Genomic DNA, 8,750 nt, shown 5'->3' on the forward strand with positions numbered 1-8,750 from the left:
CAAAGTAAAAATGTTTATTCAAAAAGCCCCCTCGACAGTTTATATCTACTATAACATTACACATTCAAATCGTTACTCGTTACATCATATCTATTTTACATTTAAAGGTTGCTCTTATAGTTGGCATTAGTGGTGCTTGTCGTAAGCACGAATCGTGTTCGTGGAACATAAAAATCGACCACATACAAGACTTAGGTGGAACTGTAGAACTGTAATTAGAATACCCAATACGTAAAACTAACGTACAATGAAAGTTTACAATTACGGGGGACCCACGTTGGTATACCTACAACCAAACATCAAGTTGCATATTGCTACAATGAATTAATATACCTCACTGCACTATACAAAAAGAACATCCAGATCCAAACAGTTAACATTGTTGGTCATCCAGAACACATTTCCTCCAGGAAGTTTTAAAACTAACCTAAAATATAATGCTCACTAAAATGTTACCTACACTCGGTAGATACTTACATACAACTTTTTCGAGTTTATTTCTGATTTGCATCCATAACGTCCTCTTTGTAGCATTTTGTATTTGAATGCACATCATGAATTACATACCGGTCGCACACATCGAATACGTTTATCGTTTACGTTTATCTAAATCTAAATGATCCACGCCGATTCATACACTGCGCAGGACAGGACACATTCAACAAATGTGCACATTTGTAATTAATATCACAGAAAAGTTAGTATCCCTTTTCTGGGATAATAATGAGCGAAGAGAAATTGTCGAGAAAATTGTTTATACAGCCATTTAGAATCTGTCAAATATGCCACAGGGATCTGCTATACCAACCCACCGTACATAGACGTACCTACTAATGTGTGAATTGTCTATCGTTAACCCTGCTTGTTTTATACATATTTTGCAAAAATTCGTCGTAGTAGTAGAAAAAATTATGTCTATTACTTGTAAGGAATAGGTATTCAACGCTCGTGGAACCGTCACACTCGCCTTCGGCTCGTGTGACGAACTTTCCACTCGTGCGGAATACACTCTATTCCATATTATATATTATATTCCGTTGCACGTCATTACTGGAATAATTTCACATACCAACCTAAATATTTAAATGGGATGTGTTGTTATAATTTAAAAACAGTTTATTTGAAATTATACGGTTGGTACAGAAATGCGACGTTGGCGCGACTCTGTACTATGCATTTAAGGGTATGTTGCTATCTGTCACCCATTCTGTCACCTTGCGTGTGTTTCGAAACGTCTAGTTTATCGTAGTTTCGTGCCTTTTTATCAAGCTTCTCAATTCCACAAACCAAACTGTTCTTTTCAGAACAACTTTTTGTCGTACTGTGAAGTGTTATTTATTACGATGACGAAGAATTTGGATAGCACTTATAATAAACATAGAGGTATTGTTAGAGATGGGAGAACAGAGGTTGATTGTTTAAATATGTGGCAAGAAGCAGTTAATGTCGTGACACCGGAAAAATTCAATCAAACACACTGAAGGTGAAATAATGAAATGGTATGAAAGAGAAAAAATGTTAGATATGCAAGATATACTGCCAATTATAATAAATTTAGGGGAAGATAGTGAGAGTGACACAGAAGATTCTTGTTAATTTGCAAATTAAGTAATTTGTACTTATTTACATTGTAAGATTATAAAATAATTACATAAAAGTGACTTATTACTGCAAAATACTATCCCCTGGCTTTGATGGTCAAGTATGACATGTAAATAATTTACATGAAGCCTTTAAACCATGTAGAAAAGTTAATTAATGAATTTATCGAAATTGCTGTCGGTTCTTAACTTCCCGATATGTACCTACTACAAAGTGTTAATCCTTACATAAATCTCCAACATTAAAAAGTCGATCGCCTGTAAGCAATTGATAATCGTTACATTTCTGTACACGTAGATATCTTGTACTTCATGACAACTGAATATAGAGTTAAGAATTGTAACGTATACAGGTTGTCTGGTGGGTTTATTTTTGTATAATTTTCTTGTGTTAATGTTTATTTGATTCCAGTTTTGAAGATTGTATAGGTTGTAGATTCATTATGAGTAGGTACTGGGTGGGGTACTATAAAAAAACGTGTGGTTTTATGGCGGCAATTTAAAGGTAATTTCAGGCACGTAAAAGCGATTCTAAAATTGTTGATACTACATGCTTAGTAGGTCAAATGTGCAAAAAGTAGATACAATGATTTGAAAATAGTTCTATAGTATACTAAATGTTTGGCAACGCTGCATAAGATCGACGTCAGAAAATTAATGACGTGCAACGGAAAACTTATTATTTTACCTATACAGCATTCTTGGACATTACTATACAGTGTCAACTATTTTCTGGTGCACCAAACCAACGCTTTAGAACAAAAAGGGTGATCAGAACGCACCTTAAATAAACTTGATTTTTTTAAATCTAAATGATCCATTCACAGTGCATGCGAAAAGAGCATAAAAAAAAGGACATCGTATTTGACCCTCGCCAACCATTTTTATTTTATTTAAATCGTCCCCACCCTTCCATACATTGCCACGCAAAAATCTTGTGTTCCATTAACCGTCACCTGAAAGTATTCAGACTCTCATTGATAATTTGAATCTGAAATAGTACATTATATATCAAGGTAGAGAAGTCCACTATTATTGCCTGAGCACCAAGATTACATCTCGAGGCGCTTGCGCCGAGGGATGTAAGGTGCGAAGGCAATAATAGACTTCTCTACCGTGGTATATATACTATTTTTTTCACTACTAGCACTTGAAATCCTCTAAATTAACATATTATATTGATAAGAGAGTTAACGGTTGGACAGAATTGTTTGTTTCTTAATTTAACATGTCAATCAAGTACGTGGAAGTACAAGTCAAACAGGCCGTATTTTGTTCTGTCATTGAGATTTTTCAAAGAGTAATTTCGTTCGAATTTTTTCAAAATGTGATAATTTTAGGTATGTAATTTCTCTGGAAATTGCGAATGGTGGCAATTATTCGTTTTAGAGAACTTGTCTAAACGTTCATTGAGCGAAATTTCGGGTTGTGTTTTCTAAAAGTGACAGCGTGACAGTTCTCATTATTGACTACTAGTTAATAATAAAAAATTATTAACCACTTTGAACAAATGCCGAGAAAGCCTACTTTACAAGTGGAAAAAAGGTTAATAATCATGTGATCAGACGCTAGTAGTGAAAAAAATGGTTTTTCATTATCTGTCAAAAGAAAATATTATCACGATCCTTTCACTTCCGGTTTTACCGGATATGGATAGCAACTTTCTTATTTTAAATAGAACACCTTGTATTTTATAGCATTTTCGAAATCTGCATAAAAATTTACGTCCTTTGATACCATATTTCCCTATGCCTAAAGGTTTTCAAGTTATTCAAGATTTTTCAAAATTTTTGAAGTTGGACTACTTCCAATGAACAATGCTGACTTTATGCTACATGAGAATATATTAAATTTAAATTTCCCTTCTCCAGGGTTTAATAACTTCAAACCTTAAAAAGTTGATTTTTTCAAATGAAACATGCTTTATTTTTTTGCACTTTCAAATGTCGAAAAAAATTCCACATCGATCAATTATTATTTATAGATTCCCTATACCTTTCTGGAATGCTTTTCGATTTATTTTAGATTTTCTAAAATTGTGACTGTTATGTCTTAGTAGATGTCATTTGTACCACTCTTGGAAACATATGGAGAAAACTACTGGTTTCAACTTGACGGAGCGCCGGCTCATTCTACCCATATATGTTTTTTTATATGTTTTTGAACATTTTCGAAGTCGGGTGGATTAATAATAATAATAATAATAATAATAATACTGAATGTGATGTCTTCCCGGAGACTGAGGGTTTCATGTTAGCAATACAAGACCAGGTCATTAACACACGCAACTATAAAAAACACATACATAAAGATAAAACAGTGACAAATGATTCTTGTCGACTTTGTTCACAAACATCAGAAACAATCCAACATATAATATCGGCATGCACACGACTTGCACAAACTGAATACAAACATCGACACGATCAGGTAGCTAAAATCATACATCAAAAATTAGCACTTAAACACAATCTCATAACAGATACGACACCATACTACAAATACACGCCACAGATCATACTCGAAAACAACACACACAAATTATATTGGGACAGGACACTACTCACAGATAAAACTATCCACAATAATAGACCAGACATTACACTTATAGATAAAACACAAAAATCCATTTGTATTATAGACATTGCCATCCCCAACACTAACAACTTAACTAAAACACATGCAGAAAAACACCGCAAATACACCGATATAGCTATCGAGCTTAAGACGCAATGGAGAATGAAATCTACTGTTATAGTTCCCATTATTCTTAGTGCTACTGGAGTTATACCAAAGACAATACACCACAATTTACAACTATTAGGTTTAGACAAAAACACATACAAACATTTACAAAAAGCAGTCATTATCAACACATGCCATATTGTTCGTAAATTTCTAAACATAACACAAGATACTACATACAGAAATGATCCACAACGTATACATGTAAACAACAGTACTCGCTCACAACACGGTACACAACATACTGTAATATCTCCACCTCTAACCCAAACAAACACACAAATACAACTTACCGAACAAACAAGTACAACAAATGATACAACATATACTACAATCAGAGATTCACCTCTGAAGCAAACCACATTATCACCACCCATTAGTATTCAACCCAAACGCAAAAGCCTAAACAGCACTTTAGACTCACAACATGACACACAACATACTGTAATATCTCCACCCTTAACTCAACCAACCACACAAACACAACTTCCTGAACAAACAAACGCAATAAATACAAGTAACGCAACACGCACTACAAAGACGCCCTCACCCACACGGCCTAGCACAGCTAAAAAACACAATACTCTTTCTTCTCAGAAACTCACCACGTTATCACAAACACAACCCACTCGTACTCAACCCAAACGCAACAACCTTAACAGCACTACAGGCTCACAAAATACTGTAATGTCTCCACCAGTAACCCATGCAACAACAGAAATACAACTTCAAGAACAAAGAAACACCATAAATACAAGTAACGCAACATGCACTACAAAGACAGGTCCATCCAATAAAGTTACACGCCCTAGCACATTTAAAAAACACAAAACTCCTTCTTCACAGAAACGCACCACATTTTCACAACCCACTCGTATTCAACCGAAACGCAAAAACCTTAACAGAACTACAGGCTCACAACATACTAAAATATCTCCAGCAAAAACCCAAGCAACCTCTCAAATACAACCTCAAGAACAAAGAAACGCCATAAATATAACTAACGCAACATGCACTACAAAGACAGGACCACCCAATAAAATTACACGCCCTAGCACAGTTAAAAAACACATAACTCCTTCTTCACCGAAGCACACCACGTTATCACAACCCACTCGTATTCAACCCAAACGCAAAAACCTATACAGCACTACTAGCTCACAAAATACTGTAATATCTCCATCAATAACCCAAGCAACCTCACAAATACAACTTCAAGAACAAAGAAACACCATAAACACAAGTAACGCAACATGTACTACAAAGACAGGTCCATCCAATAAAGTTACACGCCCTAGCACAGTTAAAAAACACAATACTCCTTCTTCTCAGAAACAACCCACTCGTATACAACCGAAACGCAAAAACCTTAACAGCACCACAGGCTCACAAAATACTGCAATATCTCCACCAAAAACCCAAGCAACCTCACAAATACGACCTCAGGAACAGAGAAACACCATAAATACAATTAAAAAACACAAAACTCCTTCTTCACAGAAACACACCACGTTATCACAACCCACTCGTATTCAACCCAAACGCAAAGCCAAAGAAACACTTACACAATAAACTCCATTTAATAAAATTACAGGAATTATTATACCTAATGATTTTTTTTTGTTTTGTTTTCCTCTTTCCTGATAGCGTTGGCTATTGTGCCCATCAATAGGTATGTTGGTAAGTACGAATTACATACTATCCCTAGATGTCCAATGTACGTGTGATTTTTTTTTTTTTTAAGGACCCTACATAACCACCAGACACAGACACAGACACTAATCGTTACTTGATTTTAATCCGTGCGATTAGTTAACCAGGCTAGACCTGAGTTCTCACAAGAAACACCGACCATAATAATAATAATAATTACACAATAAACTCTATTTAATAAAAGTACAGGAATTATTATAATGATATTTTTGTTTTGTTTTCTTCTTTCCTGATAGCGTTGACTATTGTGGCCATTAATAGCTATGTTGGTAAGTATGAATTACATACTATCTCTAGATTTCCAATGTGAGTGTGTGAATTTTTATTTTTATTATATTTATTTATTTTATTTTTTTAGGACCCTACATAACTTCACCAGACACAGACACAGACACTAATCGTTACTTGATTTTAATCCCTGCGATTAGTTAACCAGGCTAGCGACCTGAGTTCTCACAAGATACACCGACAATAATAATAATAATAATAAGTATTCAACCGAAGCGCAAAAACCTAAACAGCACTACTAGCTCACAACATACTGTAATATCCCCACCAAAAACCCAAGCAAGCAACCACACAAATACAACCTCAAGAACAAAGAAACACCATAAATACAAGTAACGCAACATGCACCACAAAGACAGGTCCACCAAATAAAGTTACACGTCCTAGCACAGTTAAAAAACACAAAACTCCTTCTTCACAGAAACACACCACGTTATCACAACCCACTCGTATTCAACCCAAACGCAAAGCCAAAGAAACACTTACACAATAAACTCCATTTAATAAAATTACAGGAATTATTATAATGATTCTGTTTTGTTTTGTTTTGTTTTCCTCTTTTTTGATAGCGGTGGCTATTGTGCCCATCAATACCTATGTTGGTAAGTATGAATTACATACTATCCCTAGATTGCCAATGCACCCTACATAACACTGCACCAGACACAGACACAGATACTAATCGTTACTTGATTTTAATCAGAGACATGGAGAGAGGAGATAACGCATGAACCTGCGCGAAGTTACAAAACAAGGGGGCTGCCATTTTGACACCCATTGAAGCGCGAAATTTGAACAGGACTATAAAGGTTTACTGACGCAACCCAGAGACATCTAACGCAATCTTCATACACTACACTCTATTCGGCAGCAGCTCCGTAGGAAGAAACTAATATCTCAATCCAAATGAACAAAAGAAAATGCCAGTGACGTTGACGTTACAAAATAAACACTTAAACCTCGAAAAAAGCTCTCCTAAACACGAACACACGCTAAAATAACACCACTATAAACACAACATGACACAAAGGGTGTAAAAATGGCAGCGCCCATGAGGTCGCACCCTTTCTTGGATGCGCACTCGTCGATCACCGATCTCCTCTCTCCATGTCTCTGATTTTAATCCGTGCGATTAGTTTTTTTTTTTTTTTTTTTTAAGGCCCCTACATAACTTCACCAGACACAGACACAGACACTAATCGTTACTTGATTTTAATCCGTGCGATTAGTTAACCAGGCTAGACCTGAGTTCTCACAAGAAACACCGATCATAATAATAATAATAATAATAATAATAATGTTTTACATGGACGATCTGAAATTATACTCTTCCACAAGCATAAAACTTAATCACCTTCTACACATCACGGAAACATTTTCACGTGACATACAAATGGACTTTGGAATCGATAAATGTAAAACACAACACATCACAGCTGGTAAAAGACAACTTTTAGATTATGAGCTCGAACAGGGTAATTTAATAAATTCCATGGACGAGAATGAAACTTATAAGTATCTTGGATTTCAGCAAAACACACACATTAAACATACGAGTATAAAACAAACACTTATCACACAATACCTACAAAGAGTACGCAGTATACTTAAAACAAAATTACACGGTAGAAATACAATCAAAGCTATTAACACTTATGCCACACCAGTGCTTACATACTCTTTTGGGATTATACGTTGGACAAATACAGATTTAGAACAAATACAGAGAAACACACGTACACTATTAACAAAACACCATATACATCACCCTCACTCCTCCACTATACGACTTTACCTTCCTCGTTCGGAAGGAGGTAGAGGACTTACAGATATAAAACTATTACACCAAACACAAATACACAATTTACGACAATACTTTTATAACAAATCAGATACTTCAGTCTTACACAAAACAGTAACATATGCAGACAAATCTTACACCCCACTTAACCTACACGAAACTAATATACTCCCACCCACATCCAAAATTACATACATCACAAATAACATACAAACATGGAACCAAAAGCCTTTACATGGACGATTTCCACAAGAGGTTAGCCAGGATTGTGTTGATTCTATAGCAACGCACAGTTGGTTGTCTGAATGTGATGTCTTCCCGGAGACTGAGGGTTTCATGTTAGCAATACAAGACCAGGTCATTAATACACGTAACTATAAAAAACACATACATAAAGACAAAACAGTGACAAATGATTCTTGTCGACTCTGTTCACAAACATCAGAAACAATCCAACATATAATATCGGCATGCACACGACTTGCACAAACTGAATACAAACATCGACACGATCAGGTAGCTAAAATCATACATCAAAAATTAGCACTTAAACACAATCTCATAACAGATAAGACACCATACTACAAATACACGCCACAGAT

At 35.4% G+C, this 8,750-nt stretch overlaps 1 long non-coding RNA gene across 1 annotated transcript; it reads right to left on the bottom strand.

The window, feature by feature from the left end:
- On the bottom strand, nucleotides 1-1,493 carry LOC116164139. Its single transcript, XR_004143817.1, has 3 exons — nucleotides 478-1,493; nucleotides 334-427; nucleotides 1-286 (listed from the first exon to the last, which is right to left on the bottom strand). It is a non-coding gene; the product is annotated as an uncharacterized LOC116164139 (long non-coding RNA).
- Nucleotides 1,494-8,750: the final 7,257 nt, after the last annotated feature.

The sequence above is a fragment of the Photinus pyralis genome, unplaced genomic scaffold (genome assembly GCF_008802855.1).
Source record: "Photinus pyralis isolate 1611_PpyrPB1 unplaced genomic scaffold, Ppyr1.3 Ppyr1.4_LG2, whole genome shotgun sequence".
NCBI lineage: Eukaryota > Metazoa > Arthropoda > Insecta > Coleoptera > Lampyridae > Photinus > Photinus pyralis.